This window comes from Amphiura filiformis, chromosome 18 (assembly GCF_039555335.1).
Source record: "Amphiura filiformis chromosome 18, Afil_fr2py, whole genome shotgun sequence".
Lineage (NCBI taxonomy): Eukaryota > Metazoa > Echinodermata > Ophiuroidea > Amphilepidida > Amphiuridae > Amphiura > Amphiura filiformis.
In genome coordinates this window covers 25,551,971-25,577,381 of record NC_092645.1, presented here as the reverse complement: position 1 = coordinate 25,577,381, position 25,411 = coordinate 25,551,971, and the positions used below count along the sequence as shown (strand labels likewise).

Genomic DNA, 25,411 nt, shown 5'->3' with positions numbered 1-25,411 from the left:
TTCTTACATCATTACTCAGTTTATTCCAAACCTCAACCCCACTGTATGAAAAAATGATTTAAAGTACCCAGTGTCATAACCATTTGTGCAAGGCGGTAGAGCCAATAAATTGGACGCAGCTTGTCTGGTGTTCACATTATGTTTTTCATGTACATAAGAAAACCTGTTGATAAGGTACTGTGGTGATATATCGTTAAGACATTTAAACATTAACAGTGATTTGAAATACATTGCACGATTTGGAAGTGATTCCCATCCTAATATAGGAAACATTATATCAGAAGACGTAAGGTAGTTGGCACCCAATATTATTCTAGCACATCGCTTTTGTAAAACACATAATTTACGTACATCTTCATTGAAGCGACCAAACCAAACTACACTGCAATAGTCGAATTGCGGTTGGATAAGAGCCTTATATAAAACATTAAGGGCGTACTACACCCATATATTGGTTTGATTGGTCTAAAAAAATATTTTTTCATATATAGCTAGGCGATATATGCACGAATCATGTGAAATAAAAAAAATATGAAAAACCTCGTGAAAGAGTGTCCTTTTTCACCCATTTGTCTTAAAGTTGGCTGGTTGGTAAGGACGCTTATACGATCCGCGTAGTCTTCTTCACAACCGGGTTCTGCCGTTTCTAACATTCATCGATATTCACATACAGTACGTATTAGACTCGCTACCGGTCCAAAATACGACCTGCCTACTAGGGCTGACACGTCAATTGTATTACCAATAGGAAATACACAGGTCAGACATTTGAGAATAATTCTTTAAGATTTGGTAAAAAAGTTGGTAGCCGCCTCATTATGCTACCTATAAATCAAAAATTTTGTTGAAATAAAATTAAGGATCGAATGCGTTTTAGTGTTAAAAAAGGCAAAATTACCGTCAAACTTTCGCCGAATTCTGCACCCTTGCGAAGCCCTCAGGCGGGTGCACAGTTAAATCGGGAATAAAAATATCCGACCTTTGCGATCAAAAACAACAAATTACAACATTGGACCATGTTTGGACATACTGTAGGCAAAAAACACTATTGCCAAATAATATAGAATAGAACATTTGACATCAACTTGACAAACTAATGAAGAAAATGTGCTCCATAAACATTAAGTAAGTGCGCAAAACAATTCCTATTCAAATGCGTGTATAAAACTGAACAGGGCCGGACGGCTACAAGACTACCGCAGAAGTTCAAAGTTCTCGTGTTGCCAGATTCAAACATGAGCATGTATGCCTAGCACCTTCTCTTGGTAAAATCCCTGATAAAATCAAGAAATGTATGTTGTGCCTCTTCCCTCCCCGTGAAGTGGCGTCATGGGGGGGATCATGGGCGTAGCTAGGAATTTTTAAGGGGGGGGCAAAGGAGTGAAAGGGGAAACCCTCATTCAAGGGGGAATTTGTGACGAAACAAAATAGGCTCAAAAGTACACAAAGACCCTAGTAAAATTCTTCAGGGCGACCGCATCCAAGGGGGGGGGGACTTCCCACAGGGGGTGGGGGTAGCTTCCCCATTGCCCCCTTATGTATGGGCCTACGGCACTGGACGTATGAGAAATGTGCTCAATTCCGCAATTTAAGACATTTTAACAATTCCGCAATTTTAGACATTTTAAATGGTAGGCCCTAATAAAGTAGGCCCTAAGTAGAGAACGTGAACATATTAAATAATAGTAGACCTATTATACCCCGGGTATATTAATACTTGGCTTTTGCAATAATATACTCGCCTACGTGCCAAAACTTGCGGCTTGCCCCTTCTCGGCCTGCTGCCTAAAACTGAATACCGGCTGCCATGTAGGTGTAGGGGGATAATGTTTTGGTATGTCGATAGAGGGGTTGGCATGTCAAAGTGGGGAGGGCAAAGATTTGTTGGCATGGGGAAAGCAATTCACCGCCCCAGATGGCGAGTTGCGATAATATAAACTGAATCAGCGGTGTAAAGCACGAGTATAGGCCTACAATTCCGCAATTTAATAATTAGGCGTACATAACACGGAAAAATAAAAGTTAGCCCGGGGTCATAACACTACTAAAATATTCAATAAGCATGATAAGGGGCTCACTGGGGGATTTCTAAATGGTGTAGGCCTACCAACTGAAATTTCTTACCTCTTGCATTCCCCTTCCCTTCCCCGGCCATAATCGCCTTTGTTGTCCCTGTTTGTTGTTATAGTATTAGTGGTTTATTAGCCAAACACCGAGTACTAAAGACAAAATCTCATCCCGAGAAAAAAATCATCAGACATTTTACACGAATCTGATTACTAGCTAAGCCTATGATAGGCCACCTACATCAATTGGCCTACTGCTGATAGGATCCTATGTGCCAAATATTACATTTCAAAAATACCAAATGACAATTTAAATGACTTACCGGGGTATCCTTCACTTTTAGACATTATAATTAATTTTAATTTTTCACACTTTGCTGGGATTACTGGATAGGCCTTTAAAATTGTATAGATGGGAATGTCTAAATGCGAGCGTAGGGCCTACGTAGCGTGCCGGATAACATGCAGGAAATTTTTCATGATTTTTACTGCGTAATACTGTAGGCATAGGGCCTACCCGTGACGTGACTTCCAAAAGTGTGTGTTATTCAAAAATCAGTCGTGTCCCATTTAATGTGCACCAAATATCGCTTTCCCCCCTTCGATCTGCCCAATTTTCCCAAATTCCTTTCCCCGGCCCGTCTTGGCTTGTCCAATTTTTTTTTTTCATACTCCATGGCTCCGTATTGGGATTGCCCCATGATTTGAGCTTAAAAATACCTAAATATATACATGCATAAAACACGGCAACTGGTTATAACCAGCCCGGAGACAGCTCGTTATAAAAGTAATTATAACGCACGGGTGATGTAGTCAAAATTCGCGTGTCAAAATTCGGATACCGTGGCGAGTGCAGAATTCTATGGAATTATATATTTGCTTTTTTTTGCCTTGGATAGCGACAATGATAGGTAAGACACACAAAATATGAATCCCCTTAAAATATTATATCACTGTATCAATTTTGGAGTTCCTAGTTGAAATGGATTAGAAAATAACGACAAAATAGTTACCAAAATTAGCAAATCTAAGCTTACGAGTCTTATTGAATATGGTGGGTATAGGTGACGAGAAATGCAATTTTTCTCAACATTGCTGTAGTATGGTTGTGGTAACCTGTTACCTATGGCTTAAGTAAGTTTCAGTGAAATAATGTCGCTAGTTACAAATACAAAATATAGCTCAACATTGAAAATAGAAGCATTTTAACCAGTTCGTTTTTGATAGATGTGGAGCTCTGAAAATCACCAAGTTCATGAAGCCATCAGGAACCACTTATTCCCATTTTACATATCAACATTATTTCTCTAATGCGTTGGCAACACGTATCCAAAATTTTAACGAAATCCGTTGATAGCAAGCTTTCCAAAATGAAGTGAATTTAAAGCATGAGTGATGTACCTCCTTTTGGCTTCTATCTTCAAAAGCATGTAAGCTACATTCATACCGATGCCACCAATATAACGAGAAGATTTGCCCCTTCATTTTGCATACCACTTTGTCCATTTTTTTTTTTTTCTCATTTCTTCACAAAATGCAAAAACCGCAAAAAAATGCAATGGGTGTAGTACCCCTTAAGAGTGCGAACGTCAAGAAATGTTTTAGACGTCTCAAGAGTCCTATTTTACAAAATAATTTCTGTATGACTGAATTAACATGATCGTGCCAAAGTAATTTAGAATCTATCTTTACACCAAGACATTTGGCACTATGAACTCTTACAAGTTGACAATCATCAATGGAAACTGAAAAAGCAGAGCATTTATCATTGCGTAACTTAGGCTCACTACCATCGTTTGTTTGTTTGCATCTCAATGTGATATCGTAGTATACCTGAACTGAAATTGTTGCCTTATATACCGTATAGTTCTGCCCATTAATAACTAAAACTTTGACTTTGAAACGCGAGGTAGCCATAGTGACAATAAATGATTCATTATTGTTAGCTTTGCTTGAGAATCTCCAAATGATAATTCATATTCATAAACAAATGGGCTCTTGGCCAAAACATTATTTAGTTGTCATTCTGTACTGTATGATGGGCTGGGCAATATTGTGCACGGAGTATTGGGTAGGAATTCGTTTTTTTACCAATAAAAATACAATCAAACACTAAACAAAATAAATAACAGCATCAATGTTTATGAATAGATAAGAGAATATAAACATGCATAATGAAATTATTAATTATTAATTTACTTGGCCGTGAGACATTTTCGAAAGAATAAAATCATTACATGTTTAATTCGCCGGCAGATCCGCCATGAGCTGTTGATGTGGTAGCTTGTGGTGGTGAACTCAACGACATCGTGCGTGCGCGATGGTTTGAATCCGAACGGTTCTGATTTTTCTTACTTTTATTATAGTACCAGTTTCCTAAACTTCACTTATAATGAAATTACTTAGAAATTGGAGATTACAAATAACCATACGACGATAGATTCGAACCCGACCTGGAATGTCGAAATGTTTCATCCAAAATGCTACTTATACTTCACTGATCATAATGCTGATATGACTGGGGTAAACATAACTCATGATCCGTCGATAGTATGAATTTGTAACCAATCTATCTTTACATCTTTGACACTCTCAACTCATCTGATCATCTTTTCATGTGACGGAAGTGATGCTGATTTTATGAAAGTATATGGTCGAATCCAACGAAAAGTGTACACGGCATGTTCAGGGCCATAACTTAAAAGTATTAATCAATTGGCATTCGTTTTTGTATTGTGTTTATTCGCCTTGATCATACGCTTCGCGCCTTATATAATAAGACCCCCTTCTGTGAAAAACTTAGACACGGAGACCCCAAAACATGCTATTTTTACCCATTTTTTCAAAATATTTCTTAACGTATTTTTAAAAACATCTAAATCAGTTATGAAAAGAAGTCATTGGATTGAATCTAAATTGATTTCCTGAAAGGTGTGTATTCAAAGATTGCCTGTTCAATTTTTCACATATTTGTACATAACTATGAATTTTTTGTGATAATTTTTTGAGTGGTATTTTTTACATTACCTACGAATACAATTTTTCATAGCACTAGATATATCTTTAAAAATGGAAATCACTAATAAATGCGCAATTGATACAAGCTTTGATATGTCCAATACTGAAATGCATGGCATGCGGACATCTTTATTATTGTGTTTAGCTGCCAGAAATTCTAAATGGCACAAAGGTAGGTTTGGTAAAAAATATGCATTACCTCCGAATACATGTTAAAAGCTGTGCCATTTCCACAAAGTGAGAAAATAGTAAACAATAGTTAAGCAATAGGTGCAGGGTAATACACTCTTTATTTCTACCAAGTTTCAATAACCTGCGTTTAAATATTTCTGAGATGTCAACAATAAAAGCAAGTATTCGTAGGTAAATTTCGGTAACCGAATGTTACCTACGAATACACTTTGACATCATGACAGTATTGTGAAACACCGCCATTCATGCCAATGCCCATATTGGTACATAACGAAGGCCTGTATGTTTGCTATCAAATCATATGTCAATGAAAGTTGCGAATTCACATACATGCCCACCATGCACAACTGAATACGGCTTAATTGGTGAAAACTATGTACTGAAATAGACGACGGTCTGCTCATTTGAATGAAAAATCAGATTCAAAGAAGATTAGAAGGGATAAATACTTGGATTTGTCAACTGTCATGTGTGCTTCATTTTAAATGTTTACCGACCTTCTGGTTTCTGAGTAATTTGTGTCCAAATTGATTTATTCGAAGGTAACTTTTGGCGTTTTCGCTAAGGTTACCTACGAATACCATGGAAAAAAACGACTGTTATCATTGTCTCATGATCTAGACAACACATTGATGGACCCTGGTATAAAGCTAATTGTAGTTGCCCTCAAACGAAAGGCCACAAGACGTAACTGACCTAAAGATGGACTTCACAAGTCTGCAATAACGGTTTTAAGCGATTTGTGTGCAATTAAGCAAATTAAAGTCACTTTAGTGCCTTTGTTTCTTACTTCAATCCTCTTTCAACCGCTGTGAACCGACATTATTAATACATGATAGGGTCTAAAGTATCAATAAACGCACATAAAGAAAATAATACATTCAAAGTGCTTTATAAAATGAAGTTTTGATTGCGATATCCACCAAAAGTATAATTCTTACCTACAAATACTGAAATGTTACTTACGAATACAGCATAATACATGACATGTGTAATGAAGTGTCCCTACCAATGGAAATTAATTGTCAAAAACTTTAAGCGGTACCCCAGGACACTATTATTACCCATATACGGATTCATTCAACAATTATTTATTATGTAAAATTGCTGATTAACTACTTGTATATCAAAATGAAGTGGTCAAAATCTTGCTAAAAGCATCAAAAAATTTTGATCTAAGGTAATAGCATTTATTCATTTGGACGTACCATCTGAAAGAGATCTAAAAACTACCATTTTATTAATTCATTACCATAATAGCAAAATTTAAACCTATAAACTCAATATAGATATTGTTAAATCGCTCATGTTACCTACGAATACCCGGGTTTCTTCACCTTTTCATTGTATAAAGCGTTAGGTGTATGCGTATAATTCCTAATTTTCTTAGAAATATATATCATACTCGTTCTTATACAATGTGTAAATTGATTCATACTCATTTGATAAATAAAATACAGAAACTGACCTAAACTTCATTTTCAAAAATAAACTAGCATAAATTGACTAAGATCATATTGATCGCGTTATAAAAATAAAAACAAATATTTTCTGGTTGAGTTAGCATTTTCCTGACACCCTGTGGTCTACATTACACGAAAAAAACGTTAATTGGAATATTCCATTTGTTTTAGGTTGATTAGTATTGCGATAGTGAAAGCATCCTAGTGGTATTCGTAGGTAACATTGGGTTTTGATATCACATTTACTATCACACGCCCTGGATTTATTTTTCAAGATTAGTAATGGCACTTTTGGTTCCTATAAGGCCAATATGTCATCAATAAATGGGCAAAAGGAAAAAATTGTGGAGACATTTTTATTTCGGACTTTTTATTTTTGGCCCGTGGACACTTTTGGTTGGATTCGACCATATGTGTTTTTTGCATTTCCAACTATTTTTGAATTGTTTTTTGAGACATAAACTTACTGGCAGAATAGTCGTTTTCACTTGTTTTCAAAAAGTTGTTTTCACCTTTTTTTTTACCCCATAATCCTCATTTATCGAAGCCCTGCCCTGCTTCAAATACATTAAACCTTGACTTCAAAGTGTTTAACCAAAAGTATATCTTGGCGCAAAAGCAACATTTTAGTCCCTATATTGGCGAGGGTGGTCTAAAGGAAAAGATCGCCAGAATTTTAAATAACTGGTACCTTAAAAGGTACCAGTTGTTTTCACCCCTGTATATTTTGAATATAGGCAGGTATGTCATAATTAGACCCCGCAGCCAATATCAGCATCTTTTAAATTTAAGACCTCATTCGCTGAAATCGGTCAAGAAATAAAGACACGAAGATCCAAAATTCCAAGAAAGATGCAAATTCAAGAGTTCTAGTTACAGCATGCTCCATTGGATGCCCTATTGATTTATACATATACATCGTGCTTTCCATTGATTAGAGCATCAAAGTGCAGCTTTTAATTCTGTTCCTTCCTTGGGTTTTCGATCACTGTTTTCTAATTCTCAACCGATTTCAACAAATAAGGTCTTTGTTCACGATAAACAGGGGTGAACATAACTGGTACAGCTCAACTTACCGTACTTTGCCTAACCAGATAGTCCATGCCAAAATTGTTACTACACCTTTACATTTCATCGAATCTCTTTTTGATGTCTGTCATTTTGAACATCACACTTGAAAGATGTATGCTATGTAGAAACTTTATTTTGCAATTTCATAATTTGCATATTATTAGCATATTTGCAAGAAAAAACATGAAAATCAATAAATACCTATATTTTTCACAATTTCAATATTTTATTAGAAATTAAGCATGTAGGCCGTTTGTTATGACTTGATGAATGAAGCTGTTAAAACAGATTTTGATATTTTTGCTTATTTTTTTTTGCTTATTTTTCCTTTTTTACCCCAAAATGTGTAAAAATCAACATTTTTTGGATGACCTATATTTTCTTTGAATATTTATCAAATTTCTTAATTTAGGTATAATACAGTGCATAAAAGATGTCAAAAAAATCTGTTCAAACAGATTTCCAATAAATTGTTCCATTTTCCATTTTGGGTTAAATCCTCAATTTTCATGCGCGGGATATTTGAAACATAAAATGAAAACATGTCCATTGCAATTTTTCCTCGAGATGTACTATAATATCAAGGTTACGGATATATTATATTCCCTTCTTATCTTCACTGATCCATCAGATACCTATTGTTATGAATGATCAATGAAAAGGTTCAGAACTGGGCTACTAATGGTCTGTCAAGTATCTATAGTTATTTTTATGACTGTGTCAACTCAAAAATCATGCAAGGTCGAATGTAGGAAAAGTATGATCAGTTGAGCTGTACCTTAATTCTTTTGCCGTCTGTGTGTGCCTTATGGTAAATTTGACTCGTTACCAACGAACGACATTAATTTAAGATTTACGATTATGTTCAAAGAAGAATACTAGTAAACACATCGACAATCGAGAAACTGATGAATTATACATTTAACAAACTCAATGTTTATTCAATTCAAAGTTATCATGAAATTTGGAATTAAAAGGGCATTTCGTGATCCACAGCATCATCCCCCACTTTTCTCAAAAAAGAGATTTTTATATCACTGGAAACCTCTGGCTACATAATGTTTATATACAAAATATTTCTTGCAGATTATTTCGTTCTGGTTCTGGTATACCAGAACGAAATTACAACGCATTGTCTATGGAGAAGTGTAATACACATAATCATGCATAACTCAACTCAACTGAAATCAACTGAAATTTTGGGAATAAGCTTTTTTCGTGGATATCTACTGAAAAATGTCATAAAAAGAGGATGCTAGGGTCACAAAATACTCCTTTAAGTCAAAACACGTTGCGTGTGATACCATCACACTTCATCAGACAACTGACCCACTGGACTGGTCATGTGATAGACGGCTAGGGATACATAGCCGTCTGTCGTATGGACACTATTGTGCTATTAATTGTTTTTAATATAATCAACACATCTTTTTTCTGATACTGGTTTTCCGTATTACAACGTGTTCATACTTAAATATTCAAACATTTAATATCAATACAGAGCTGAATATCACATCTCTCCATGCAGCAACAGTCCTCTACAAAATGCACACCAGCTTGTGCCCACCAGATCTGAAGGCACTGCTGCCAAAGCCATTATAAGTCAGAAGAGCTACCCACTCCAGCTTGTCCATGCCTTGCCATGCTCTCACAGTACCAGTTTCTAGAACTATATCTACATGGAGTAGTCGGAGACGTATATAATTGACAACGGCGCACCATCCTTCAAGGGCAGAGTGCATAAGCATCTCATTTCATGTATCTGATGCTCTAGTTGCTGTACTCCATCATTCTTGCTGTTCATAAGCTGCTGTGAACCACTGATTGGCCCATGTGGTTGTGTTTTGTAGTGCCTTTGTATGATGCCTACATACAAGTTCTTGACTTGTGTCACTCCTCATAGGTTTGAGAATACAAAATAATACAATGACAATGAACTAAATGGCTTCGACGAAAACTTCTAGGTTAGTGGTTCAAGTGCCCAATTGGCAACATCAACAATAGACAGTGCCATTAAGTTTAAAAAAATGTCATTCAGTTTTCTATATTATACGTTGGTAGAACATGTAGAAGAATGGTAAATACAGAGGCTTATATACATAAACATTTTTCTTGTATACATCGCAACGCACGGAGTCTCCATCTGAAAAGAAAGCAAGAGAGAAAAAATAACAAATAGTCATTATAAGCGTACAATGTACAAAGGAATATGCTTACATGCGTCAATGATTATGATTTACAGGCCGTCCCAATATAGTCTTTGAAAGCTATATTATACAACGTAATAAAATGCTAGAATAGAGTTTGTCATTTTCTTTCCCTGATTATTAAAATGGGGCAGATGTGTGATGCTTTCGCTTATACAAGGTGCCCAAAAATAAAAGACCCCTCATTGCGCCCTTTTTTCTCCTATTTCAGAAACGTTGATCAAGTATATGTTGGTATGTAAAGAAGCCTTTACCCGTTAGCTTTAATAAACCGAAACAATTATTTAATAACTCATAACTTTTGAGATATGTTCTTTAAAGAAATGTATCCGTTGTTCACTGTCTAATGGACCCAACGGAACAAAGCTTCACAGGCTTTCTTTATTGTGTTTTCCAGGGTTTTCAAACAAATTAAATCAAATCAAACCGAATCAAATAGTTTTCGATGACAGTTTCAAAATCAATTTATGTTGAAGATCTTTTACATTACCATTGGTACTGTTTGCCTCCACAACATTCTGTAAATATTGACTCTCCCTTAATAGCTCTTTCTCTTCTCCTCCTCTTGCTGCATGGGCAGCAGGCGCAGCAGCCACATTTTAGAATACAAAGAGCAACGATGAGGATCACTCCAACAATAACTGCACCGGCAATGGTACCGACGTAGGCACTGACACTGTAAGAACAAAGGAAAGATGGTACCGACGTAGGCACCGACACTGTAAGAACAAAGGAAAGATGCTAATCTATCAGGTCACAGTTCTTTGACTCCAATATGTCTGTACACTTATACAATGACCTTTAAATGTATTGGGTACATATTCCATACTCGAGGGTCAAAGTTTGATCTATAATAAGCTTGTTTTAATAGAGATCTGTGAAGTGTGCCGTTTGAAATGAGACCATTATGGCCCGTTATAGTGTGTAGCTTTATGGAGCATTGGAGTTACGGTACCGCTCCTTCATTTTGAAAAACATGTTCGCGCGCCCAAGATCATTGGACATGTTGGACAATTGATCTTTTTTAATTGATGACATCATGATAATTGTTTATCTGTATTTTGAGTGTTGTCTAATAGTATTATGTAAAATTGAGTTGCTGTCAACACTTAATGCTCCTAGTGCTCCTGAAGAACTAACCCTAACCCTTGTGACTCCGGAGCACTGTTCCTGACCAGCCCTAACCTTAGCTTTAGCTGGGTTCTGTGCTCCAGGAACACTTTGTATTCATGTACTTTAAGTGTTTAACGATAACTCAATTTATGGCAGTATTATTATATATTATAATGCGACAATCCTTTAATTCTTGAAAATTAATATTTGTACCTGTCAGTTCATCAATATAAGCTGTATATTGACCTTTTCCCTCTATCCCACAATGCACTATTCCAGGGGGTATGACGTAGTTCATCAACCTCATAGATCGTGTGCATCCGATGGTCTTTGCCAGGCCTTTGCAATTATTTTGTCTTAATATGGGCATACTGATTCCATATATACGGATTATCATAAAGGCCGTCGCGTCGATGTTACTAATTATGCAATTATTGAATACACGAGTGATGCAGTTACGGAGCGATGCAGAACATCTGTGTAAGAGATTTTGTTTACGTTTTATTTTCTATCTCCGAAAAAAAAGTGAAACGGACGCCGATAAAATATCACCGCGTGTCCCGTCATTAGTTTTCACCAAAGTTAGGTTTCAAAAACGGGAAACTTTTTTTGGCGATGACACCATGTCCATAAGGCATTGAAATGTTGTTTTTGCCCCCGAAAGGTATTTGTGAAACGCCATTATCATGATAATACATGATTATGGGTTTGCTGGGTATTATGGACAATCCTGATGAGTATATGTACGGAGCATGATTATTTGCGATTCCTTTTTTGTGATGAACCCAGCAAACACAAAACGTTTTCGACATCATTCGCAAAAGGTTATAAAAGGTTGTCAGAAAACGTTTAAATGTCGGGTTATATAAAGGGTATATTAAGAGTATAAAACGTTTTCATAACCTTAAAAACATTTTTGATAATCTACTGCTCAGCAAACAAAAATGTTTCACAGAAAACGTTTAAAAGTTGGGTTATATAAAGGGTATAAAAACGTTTTAATAACATTCCAAAAAACATTCTTGAAAACTTGATACAAAACATTCTAAACAGAATGTTATTTTGGGGTTGAAAAATATTTTGCGAAAAATGTTTGCCCAAAATATTTTCAATAACGTTTTAAAAACGTTTTCATGACCTTTATATAACCCGACAGTTAAAATGTTATTAAAAGGTTTTGATAAAACATTTTAAGAACATTTCTGTGTTTGCTGGGTTCAAATATTTTAACATAATGTTATTTAAGTTGTGATGTGCCTCAGTAATTTAATTTAATTATTTAACTTTGTTTACAAGCTGAATGTATGTCATGAGAAGTGTGAGTCAAGGGAAAACACCTTGGAAGCAGCCATGCAATAGTTTGTGTGTTATGGCATGTTCTGGGGGAATTCCCTTTCATTCATCAGGTGATCAAAACAAACTGAATCAGAGTTATTAATGTCATAGGGGATTTTCCATAAATTATTACTCAATATTCTGTGCATTATTGCACCATCAGGAAAACTCCCCAGGAAGTAATGTAATGTGAAAGGTTAATGTGTATAATTAATCTTGGGAAATCCCAAGCTTGCATCATCTGTGAAGATGTGAATGAAATGATGGTTTATTAATAGATGATGGGTTTTTGCACTAGTATAAAAAGCTGGAGGCTTAAGTTGTGAAACTCCACATGTGTGTTATGGTCTTCGTGCTTCAAAAAAGAAGTACATTTTAACCAGTTTATGTAGCCAATAATTGAGCTATTTTAATACAGCAACGAAGGAGATTGCGAGCAAACAAATGTGCTCTTCCTCATCAAAGGATTAAAGTTCTTCTGTCGAATTGCTGGGTTTGTGAAGGCCACGCATCTGTCAAAAACAGTGGAGCTGTGTTAAAGAAACCTGTTCCCTGGAAAAAGAGTGATTGGTGAAAGAAACACCATTATTGGAGAAAGCAGCGCAAGGAGATATATTGTGGAGAAAGCAGCGCAAGAAGATAAGTAATAGGAGCAAGCAGCATCATTTTCGTGTGAGGATTTCATACGCAAGGATATTTATAAACACAAGTGTACACTGGACTTCGCTGGTTTTCGCAGGACAAGTGAATAAGGATATATTACATCAGTCGTCCAGAACATTAACATTGCAAGAACTCTAGGATCACCAACAAGAAGACCGCTGGTTAAGTACTGATAGAATAAAACTGTAATTGTGTGATTTTATTGTATTGCAATATTGTTGTTATATGTACCAAGCATACTGTGTTTTCAACTAAAGACTTAGATTATGTTAGCTTAATCAAACAGTGTATTTGTGTTGTGCATTCGTGTGAGTTCGAGTAAAAGGTGATTTTGGCCTTGAGTCAGTACGACTCGTACCAAAAAAATTGACACAATATTTGGCAAAAATGTTTGCAAAAATAGTTTACAATAACCTTTTTTTGAAAACATTTAACATGTTTAAAAATATTGTTGTAGTGTGTTTTCATACAAAACGTTTTAAGAGACCTTGTGTATTAAAATCAAAGATGTGGTGGCAGACTTTTAAAAATCGATTTTCCTTATACTTTGCATATGGTTAGACATTTAGTCAACATGTATAAATTTGGTAAAAATTTTACCACTTCACCTATGGTTACCATGGTAACGGCCAAAATATGAATTGACCCAATTTCCCTATTTTTACCATTTTCACAACTGGGAAAATGCTTAAATATTATGTCATATTTCTGTATGAAGAACAGGAATTTAAATCTTCTTCTCCTATACAGTGAAGCAGCCATCTTTGTCCTTCTTAAAAATGATGTTAACATAACAATTGATTATTTTAAAATGGGACATACCGTAAAATAGGGGTGTTTTTGATTATTTAATTATGCAAAAAGTGATTTAAAAATGACGTAACCTCCATCCAAAGTGGTGCTTTAAAAAAAAATTTTTACAGGGCAGGTAGATAAGGTATTGGTCTACCTATCTATAGAAAAAAAAAGTTTTGGTAATTGTTGTACTTGAGAGCAGTGTTGCCAGAAACTTCGAGCTTTTTGTGATTTTTGACATTATATGTAGTGTGGTAAAATAGGGATTTTAAGGATTTACTTTCACTGAAAATCCTGATTAGGGTTGAAAATGTATTCAAGATAAATTGATATCAATCCACCATATAAATCTAAAAAGCATATGACCTATGGCGTACCACGCTCGACTGACACACAGCGTGGTCAGTCACCGAGCTAATCGGGGCTATTGTCAGTAGCCTTAGTCAGATCATCTCAGATGTCCTTCGGCCCATTATGCGACTCAAAACTATTAAACAGGTCGATACAAAATGGCCATGCGTGGCGGTGGATTCAACCTACCATGGCGATTTCTGCCATGAAGATATCGGGGCGATGACACTGTGCGGGAGGTCACAGTTGAAGGCGCTTTTCAAAATGGCCATCAAAAGAATGATATCAGCCACAAATCCTCAGATAATGTTACTGAAAAGTTTGACTCGATGGCTTTAGTCAGGATATTTACATCTACCCTAGCTGTCATGTATGAGGATATTTTTCCCAGTATGTGCAAGACAATATTGATCATTGTTGCATTTTTCCTTGACATAAAGCATCAAGTCCGTTGAGAGAAAAAACAAGGTGTATGACGTCCAAAGTTATCGTCAGATCAACACAATCAAAGCTGTGTTGTGATTTCAAAAGTTTCTTTGCCAACATCGAGAGCAAGACCGGACTAATTGAGCTGATTTACAGTCTATTGGTGTCAAAGAAAGAAAGTACATGTATATGTTACAAGAGTTAGAGTGCAGTGCAGCTATCTTATCATGTATCTTATCAAGTTTTTGTCGTACAGAGAAGGCAACAATGTCAACGCCACTGCCTAGTATCTTTCTATTAATATCTTGATGTAGCTTTACATTACTGCCATCAATACTAAACCAAAATCGGGTCGATCATAAAGTGGCATATCGTGGGCCATCATATTGGGGGGGGGGGGGCCTTGAGGGAGGACACAGGGTCTGATGGGGGGGGGGGGGCACAGGCCGTTTTTCGACAATTTTCCTGTTGGATTTTCTAAATTTTCGGAACGATTGGGGGCATGTGACGCTATGCAACTGTAATCATACCTCATAAGTGACTATTTTAACCGTAGGCCTATATATACTTTTTATTGTATTTTGGCAGCCATTTTGAAAGGCGCCCCAACTGTGAACTCCTGGTACTTTTCTATTTATGTCTTGACTCAATTATACATTACTTCCATCAATATTAATCCAAAATCTAGTCAATTTTATCCTTTATGCGACTATTTTAACCGTATAGCTGATTTTCATTGGAATTTGGCAGCCATTTAAAAAAAAGCGCCCTCACAGCAAAGATCTCAGGATACAAGCTTTTAAACTCGTAAATTCGTGTTTCCCAAGCAAAACTAGTCCAGAAAAACCTACTGAGAATTTCTCCATTATGTGTGGTACCATTTTTAACCTGGTCTAACTCCTATTTTATGGAAAAATGACTTCTGGCAACACAATTTTTCTGGCAACACTGTTGGTCTATATTAAAATTACCAAAACTTTTTTTTAATTTATTTAAGTAAAGTACCACCTAGTGTAGCCACACTGAAAAATATAACATATAAAAAGCACCACTTTAGGGGTTACAGCTCTTTGAATATTGCTATATTTCAGAAAGAAAAAAACTTGAGAAAAACACCCCTATTTGAAACAATGGTATATCCCAAGTAGTAAGGGATGTTTGTTAGAAAACTGCATTTCTAGAAAGCTTATGTATTACCAATCATTTTGTGAAACTCTTGTAAAAGTGCCAAAATAGTCCCAAAACCTGTCATTTGATGTTTTGGGCCGTTGCTATGGTAACGAAGGTGCAGTGATGAAATAATTTTGATTTTTAGACTTTGACCAAAGTTACATCCTGACATAAAGTATGAAGAATTTTTTTTTTTGAAGTCTTCTAACTGTTTTTGATTTTCTTTGATTGTAACGCATTATTACTCTTAAAACGTTATCATGGCCTTTATATAGATGGGGAAACATGTGTCTCTGATTTATCAAAGGCTGAAGCTCTAAACAAACAGTTTTCCTCCGTATTTACTGACGAGAACTTATCTGCAATTCCTAACAAAGGGCACTCTGCCTTTTCAAGTATTCAAGATCTTGACATAGAGTTACAAGGAGTAGTAAAACAACTTACTCAGATAAACATCAACACCGGGCAGGGGGACCAGACAGTATACCAGCCAGGATGCTTCATGATTATGCTACAGAACTTGCACCGATGCTGCATTTCATCTTTCGGCAATCCTATGCAACAGGAACTTTGCCAGATGATTGGAGAAAAGCTTTTGTCACTGGCATATACAAGAAGGGAGTAAAATCTTTACCTGAGAATTACAGACCTGTTAGTTTAACTTGTATTTCATGTAAATTAATGGAACACATAGTCTTGTCGCATATCTCCAAACATCAACATGGTTTCAGGGAAAAGCGCTCATGTGAAACTCAGCTGCTGGAAGCCATCCATGATTGGGCAGAATGTCTAAACAGAACCAGTCAGACTGATATTCTTATGCTAGATTTTAGCAAAGCCTTTGATAAGGTGCCGCACCAGAGGCTTGCTGCCAAATTGCACTATTATGGCATTAGAGGGAAATAGCTCCAATGGATTCAAGGTTTCCTGTCAAACAGGGAACAGAGTGTTACCATGAATGGAACTTGTTCAAACTGGGCACCTGTAAAATCTGGTGTGCTCCATGGGTCAGTGTTAGGACCCACCCTCTTCCTTATCTATATCAATGACATCACTGAAGAGCTGGAATCTACCATTAGACTATTCGCTGACGATAGTGTTCTATATCGTGAGATAAAAGGACCAGAAGATCATGTAGCCTTACAGAAAGACCAGAATGCAGTGTTTGCATGGGTAGACAAATGGCAAATGTCTTTTAATGCCAGCAAATGTCAACACCTCACTGTCACTCGTAAGAAACTGCCGTCAATTTTCAGCTATTGTGTTTCAAACCAAATTATTGAGAAAACGGAAAGTCACAAATATCTTGGTGTAACTATATCTAATGACCTATCATTCAAACAACATGTCTCAAACATTCGTACAAAAGCTCTCAACACACTTGGAATTATTCGTCGTAACCTTGGCCCATGTTCCAAGGATGTCAAATTAAAGGCATACCAGACTCTTGTCAGACCTCAACTTGAGTATGCCGCCACAGCTTGGAGTCCATACACAGCTCGTGATGTAACACCCCTGGAAATGGTCCAGCGTCAGGCTGTTAGGTTCATTTGTGGAGAATTTCATCGAAAGACAAGCGTAACACCTCTTCTGGATCAGCTGCAATTAGACCAGTTAGCCACTAGAAGAGTGATGTCTCAATGTACAATGTTTTATAAAATCCATCATGGTCTAGTTAACATCAGCTTTCCACCAAACATCAGGCTTCACCCAACCTCTGGAAGATCACACAATTTACGCTACCTTCCAGTCTTGGCTACTCGCAACACCTACAAATACTCTTTCTTTGTGAGGACAATTCCAACTTGGAACAGGCTACCTGCGGAAGCAGTTGCAGCACCATCTGTCAACGTTTTCCAGGCCATAGCTCTGCCAGCAGTGAGGGTCTTGCAGCCTACTGCTACTCACCAAGTCATCTAAATCAGCTGTCCAGTTCTTTTTACTTGCACCGTTTGTTGTTCTGCACTCTGCACATTTCTGCACATTTATGAGCATCATCACCTTACTCCTTGGATAAGCTTCGCTTTGTTAGGAGAACAGCACTTGAAGATATAACCCGACATTTTAATGTTATTAAAACGTTTTTACCGAAACCAAAAGCCAAAATATAACTTATTTAAAACGTTTTTGTGTTTGCTGGGAAGGCACCAGCGGAAATGTCTGTATTCACATGGTATTCCAGAATATAATGAACATAACTCTGTACTCCCCCGGGGAGATCATGTATTTTGCGACACTCATACCCCCCTGGAATAGTGCATGATGGGAAAGAGGGAAAAAGGTCTATTGCACGCTTTCGACCCGGATGCGAGAAAAAATATTCGTAGAAACATATCGTTATGAACACGGCAGAGTGCCGAATACGTAAAATTGCTGTTCTGAGTAAACGGCGTTTGAAAATCTTGGTACCATTCCATTGGTCCTTCTAAAAATTTAGAACATTCGTGAGCGCTCATTTGAAATGTATATAGAAGTGAATGTACATGAATTGTTGGCACTACTTGCATGTTCTGAAATAATCGATATATCTCTCAAAACGCGTTTTAACAGCTATTTGGCTTTATGCTGTATCCAAAATGTCTCAACCACTGCGTAGAGTACGCAGAATACGAATTCAATTTGAGGCTTTTGTGTAGAAATTACTGGTTTAAGCTATGTAGATTTAACTTGCTATAACGTTATGAATTAGGCAGAGTGACGAATCGAGAATTTTGAGCAAATTGAGTTTGTGTATGCTTATGATTATGTTTATTGTTATTTTTGCTTTAAAATCATCGAGTTTTTGCTCAATATTACAGGGATGACTATTTATAACTTATCGTTATGAACACGGCAGAGTGCCGAATACGCAAAATTACTGTTCTGATAAAACGGCGTTTGAAAAGCTTGGTAGTTGGTACCATTCCATTGGTCCTTCTTAAAATTTAGAACATTCGTGAGCACTAATTTGAAATGTATATTATAGAAGTGAATGTACATGAATTGTTGGCAATACTTGCATGTTTTGAAAAAAAATCGATATATCCCGCGTTTTTAAAACAGCTATTCAGCTTTATGCTGTATCCAAAATGTCTCACAGAGAGGTGGAATACGCATTCAACTACGTGTAAACCATAGCACGCATTCTTGATTTGGGGCTTTTGTGTAGAAATTACTGGTTGTCCTAAAGCTATGTATAGACTTAACTTGCTACAGAAGTTATAAATAGTTATCCCGGTAATATTTAGCAAAAAACTCGAGGATTTTAAAGCAAAAATAACAAAATTGGCCTATATTTTGCGTATGATTTTCCGGGATTTTCCAAATTCACGGGCGCGCACTGACATTATTAAACCACAGCAATATCATGTGGAGAATGTTTGTACTTATTTTGGTATCACTGGATAGAAGATACCTACAGCTACACGTTGGTATCAAATATATTAGTATAGTAATAATTATATTTATAATAATTATATTTATTTCAATTGCCATAAATTACAAACATGAAAGTGTTTTTTTTAAATGACAATCCAGGAAAGAAGAAGTAGACTAAACCATGCATGTAAACAGTCCAAGCACAGTGTGTTCTTCCTTCCTGATTATATTAAGTACATAAAATAACAATAATAATATAGATACAGGATACACATTAATTAAAGCAAAAACATTTGTAGGAAAATAATAAATGAGTGACTCACTCTATTACATAACTTTTGCACACAGGATGTATCACAGTGCACAAGATAGGCAGGCAGCAACAAAATTTAAATAGGACACGTAATACGTCGTATAGAAAATTCGGGGTTTCCCGCTATACAATACTATAGATCAATATGGTTTGTATAGCTAAGTATACGATTCGTCTCTCTGCCGAATTCATTTATCGCACTTAGGCGCGATTCGTCCAAATCAAAATTTCAATAAGTACGTCGGTGAGTAAGATTTACCATTAATTTTTGGTGGAAATAAAAGATAACCTGAAACGTAATCATAAGCATACAAAACTCAATTTGCTCAAAATTCTCGATTCGTCACTCTGCCGAATTCTTAACGATATATATACTAGGCGGTTACCCGTATTTGGCGGTTCTCGGCTGTCGCGATTACCTGGCTGATGGTGACTTTACTCACCAAGTTTTATGCCCATAGGACAGTTTTTAAAAATTTGACCTCCGATGACCCCTTGTGACCTCGAAATGACCTTCAAAAAGTTGGCTTTAAATGTTGACTGTACCCACCACGTTTCATGCCCATAGACAGTTTTTAGTAATTTGACCTTGGATGACCCTAAAATGACCTTCCAAAAATTTGACTCTAAAAGTTTACTATACCCACCAAGTTTCATGCCCATACGACATTTTTTCCTCATTTGACCTCAGATGACCCCTGCGTGACCCCGGATGACCCCAAAATTACCTTCCAAAAATTTGACTATAAAAGTTGACTGTACCCACCAAGTTTCATACTCATACGACAGTTTTTACTAATTTGACCTCAGATGACCCCTAAATGACCTCGGGTGATCTTGGCCCATTAACCGAAACAAACTTGTTCTGTCTGAGGTCCAGATGCACCCACAGTTTTTACTAATTTGACCTCAGATTACCCCTGGGTGCCCTTGACCCACTAACCAATACAAACTTGTTCCGTCTTAGGTCAAGATGCACCTACCCACCAAGTTGCATGCCCATATGACAGTTTTTACTAATTTGACCCTTAGATGACCTCTGGTGACCTTGACCCTCTAACCAATACAAACTTGTTCTGTCCCGGGTCAAAACGCACTCATCCGTCAAGTTTAAGGAACGTGCGACCCCCAGTTCCTGAGAAAAACAGTTTTTACTAATTTGACCCCTGGATGACCTTCGGTGACCTTGACCCACTAACCAATACAAACTTGTTCTGTGTGGGGTCAAGCTGCACCCACCCACCAAGTTTGAGGAACGTGCGACCCCTAGTCTCCGAGAAAATAGGCGGACAGACAGACAGAGTCACAGACAGACAGACAGAGTCACAGACTACCAGTATTATTATATAGACTAGGCGGTTACCCGTATTTGGCGGTTCTCGGCTGTCACGATTACCTGGCTGATGGTGACTGTACTCACCAAGTTTTATGCCCATAGGACAGTTTTGACCTCAGATGACCCCTTGTGACCTCGAAATGACCTTCCAAAATTTGGCTCTAAATGTTGACTGTACTCACCACGTTTCATGCCCATATGACAGTTTTAGTAATTTGACCTTGGATGAACCCAAAATGACCTTAATTTGACTCCAAAATGTGACTGTACCCACCAAGTTTCATGTGTATACGACATTTTTTGCTAATTTGACCTCAGATGACCCCTGGGTGACCCCGGATGACCCCAAAATGTCCTTCCAAAAATTTGACCATAAAAGTTGACTGTACCCACCAAGTTTCATGCCCATACGATAGTTTTTACTAATTTGACCTCAGATGACCTCGGGTGATCTTGGCCCACTAACTGAAACAAACTTGTTCTGTCTGAGGTCCAGATGCACCGACCCACCAAGTTTGAGGAACGTGCGACCCCTAGTCTCCGAGAAAATAGGCGGAAAACAGTTTTTACTAATTCGACCTCAGATGACCCCTGGGTGACCTTGACCCACTAATCGATACAAACTTGTTCTGTATTAGGTGAAGATGCACCTACCCACCAAGTTTCATGCCCATATGACAGTTTTACTAATTTGACCCCTAGGTGACCTCTGGTGACCTTGACCCACTAACCAATATAAACTCGTTCTTCCTCATACCAAGCTGCACCCACCCGTCAAGTTTGAGGAACGTGCGACCCCCAGTCTCCGAGAAAAAACAGTTTTTACTAATTTGACCCCTGGATGACCTTGGGTGACCTTGCCGCTAGGTGACCTCTGGTGACCTTGACCCACTAACCAATATAAACTCGTTCTTCCTCATACCAAGCTGCACCCACCCGTCAAGTTTGAGGAACGTGCGACCCCAGTCTCCGAGAAAAAACAGTTTTTACTAATTTGACCCCTGGATGACCTTGGGTGACCTTGACCCACTAACCAATATAAACTCGTTCTTCCTCATACCAAGCTGCACCCACCCACCAAGTTTGAGGAACGCGCGACCCCCAGTCTCCGAGAAAAGAGGCGGACAGACAGACACACAAACACACAAACAGACAGATTCTGGTGAATTATAGTAGGATTAAACCCGTAAAAATGACAAAGAATTAATGAAGCTCGCCTGAGACACGAGTAATATATCTATTATCCTACTTTAATATAAAACATTTAACACAAAATAATAATCAAAATGGCTACCTCAAAGATGTTCTCACGTTAACTCCGAACACCATTTTGACGCTTCTCGATGAGGTAGATGGAAGAGAATCGCACAATTCGCGCGGGAAATGTGGTTTGTATGTGGTGTAGACGGCAGACGATTTATACCTCAAAAATAGCTCGATGTGGTTCGCGTGATAGTTCTACACGCCTTTTAGCAATTCAGTTCCACCGCACTGATATTATGAATAGTCTATTTTCATGATTTTTGTTCAAATATGAACTGTTTTGGAAAAAAATACAGGATGAATAATATTTGAAAGTATTGGTAAGGTGAAGCCACACTCCGCCCGTACATGTTTTGTTGGTCTAACCTCAGTCAGTCAGTTGCCTCGTCCAGACACTCACGGGTTTGCGCTTAAAAGTGCAACAAGGAATCTGAATCGGCCAATAGACGATTAGCTGCCCTGTGACCATTGTAGACTTAGTAAGACATCCTTTTTGAAGTGCTAGAATGGTAAACACAAAAAAAGGGAGTATCGGATTACATGGGTAAGAAAACCTGATAAATTAAACATTTAAGAAAGTATTAAAGGAGTATTTCGTGATCCTACAGTTTGTCCACTCTGAAGTACAAAGTAACAACGCGCGCGTATACAGCGCGAAAACAGTGCGTACTGCTGAGGTATGCGTGCCTTCGAAGTCGGCACAATGTGTGCGTCCGCGTCGGTACTTTGTACTTCAGAGTAGACAGACTGTATAGCATCCTCTTTTTATGACATTTTTCAGTAGATATCCACGAAAAAAGCTTATTCCGAAAATTTCAGTTGATTCCGATTTTGCGTTTGCGAGTTATGCATGATTATCCTAGCAAACACAAAAACGTTTTTAAAACGTTTAAATAAGTTATATTTTGAGTTTTGGTTTAGGTAAAAACGTTTTAATAACATTAAAATGTCGGGTTATATAAAGGCCATGAAATCGTTTTAAACGTTATATGAAAACACACTACAACAATATTTTTTAAATGTTTTCGCAATGTCATTGTAAACTATTTTTGCAAACATATTTGGCCAAATATTTTGTCAACACTTAAATAACATTATGTTAAAATATTTGCACCCAGCAAACACAGAAATGTTCTTAAAATGTTTTTACAAAACGTTTGAATAACATTTGAATGTCGGGTTATATAAAGGTCGTGAAAACATTTAAAAAAGTTATTGTAAATATTTTGGGCAAACATTTTTCGCAAAATATTTTTTCAACCCCAAAATAACATTCTGTTTAGAATGATTTGTACCAAGTTTTCAAAAATACCCTTTTAATATATAACCCGACAGTTTTAACATTTAAAAATGTTTTCTGTAAAACATTTGTGTTTGCTGTGCAGTAAATTACCAACAAATGTTATTTAATGTTATGAAAACGTTTCATACCATTTATGTAACCTTTATATAACCCGACATTTAAACGTTTTCTGACAACCTTTATAACCTTTTGCGAATTATGTCGAAAACGTTTTGTGTTTGCTGATAATATTACACTGCTCCATAGACAATGTGTTGTAATTTCGTAGTTTCTTCTAATTACATTGTGGTCCTTGAGGCACGAATTACACTTTACATTTAGAATAAATTATAGCAACAAAAAATAAAGTATCAAAAACAGTACTACGTTATACGCCCATGCCCAGTGGCTGCTTATAATATTACACACTGTACACAGATCTCTCATCAGCTAGCTTTCCAATACCTTTATATCGTTTTTTTAATATATTAAAGGGTGCTAAGGCTGTATTTTAACTTGCAATTGATGACCAAGGTCCAATTGCAAGTACATTGTAGAATAAAAATTATTATTTTACATGTCCCGGACCGGGGTCCCGGATACATGTAATGCACACATGATTGCTACAGTGATTGCTATATATAACCAACAACGTATGCATGTTGTGTTGTGCTGTTACCCCTTACTGTACAGTGCATAGGCCTGGCATTCGATATTCTAAGCTGATATTATTTTTGTCTTTCTGATGTAATATTATAACAAATTGTAACCTTACATATATCAACAAACACAAAGCAAGACTTACCTTGAAGTGAATGACATATTCTACAAAATCTTGATGAATTAATTCCAGGACATTTTGTGGCAAAAACGTAAAGGTGTGTTGCTCTGGTGTAGTGAAGTATAGGAGCTTATAGGGCCTACGGAAATAACTATTAAAGGGTCATGTGGATTGGCTTTGTAACGCAAGAAGTCAGGATCTTGTGATCACAAATCCAGACTTCTTGTGTTCCTGACTTTGGCAAGCAAAACGAGTGTGGTTATAATAAAGTTGTATGAAAATGATTTATTTAAAAGGCGAATAGTCAGTTATGAGCTGTGATTGTCTGGTTATAGTCAATGTCAGCGGGCACTTGTATACTCAGTATTGCCAAAACTTTTCAGCGTCAAGGCGCGGCGCATTGACTTGCCAGGCCGCGGTATAGGATTCTCAAGTAGCCCAATTTTTAAGCTTCCAAAAAAGCGCCCAATACCGAATATTTGGGCGGATTTATCCGAATTTAGAACGCAAAACACCCAATTGGGCGGAAAAGCACTTGACTTTAAAACTTCCGGTACTTACTGGGAAGTTACTGACCGATCAATAAATAGTCACAAAACCCATTGTAATTTCAATTTAGAACTTCAAAGACTCAAAACATTTATAAATCGGCTAAATTGAAAGGAAAATACATCAAATTACTGCCGCGGCCTGAGACTGGCAAAAGTAGCCCAATTTTAGACAAGTAGCGGCATGCTTTTTTGAGTAGCGGCAAGTGATGCCAACGCCGCGCCTTAGGCGCACAATTGGGCTACTTGGCGATCACTTGCCGCTACTCAAAAAAGCATGCCGCTACTTGTCTAAAATTGGGCTACTTTTGCCAGTCTCAGGCCGCGGCAGTAATTTGATGTATTTTCCTTTCAATTTAGCCGATTTATATTTTAGCCAATTTAGCCAAGGTTTTGAGTCTTTGAAGCTCCAAATTGAAATTACAATGGGTTTTGTGACCATTTATTGATCGGTCAGTAACTTCCCAGTAAGTACCGGAATCTTTAAAGTCAAGTGCTTTTCCGCCCAATTGGGTGTTTTGCGTTCTAAAATCGGGTAAATCCGCCCAAATATCCGGTATTGGGCGCTTTTTTGGAAGCTTAAAAATTGGGCTACTTGAGAATCCTTTACCGCGGCCTGGCGAGTCAATGCGCCGCGCCTTGACGCTCAAAAGTTTTGGCA

At 37.2% G+C, this 25,411-nt stretch overlaps 1 long non-coding RNA gene across 1 annotated transcript; it reads right to left on the bottom strand.

The window, feature by feature from the left end:
- Positions 1-9,817: 9,817 nt before the first annotated feature.
- LOC140140043 (uncharacterized) lies at positions 9,818-24,553 on the bottom strand. Its single transcript, XR_011857203.1, has 4 exons — positions 24,227-24,553; positions 22,171-22,640; positions 10,508-10,693; positions 9,818-9,953 (listed from the first exon to the last, which is right to left on the bottom strand). It is a non-coding gene; the product is annotated as an uncharacterized lncRNA (long non-coding RNA).
- Positions 24,554-25,411: the final 858 nt, after the last annotated feature.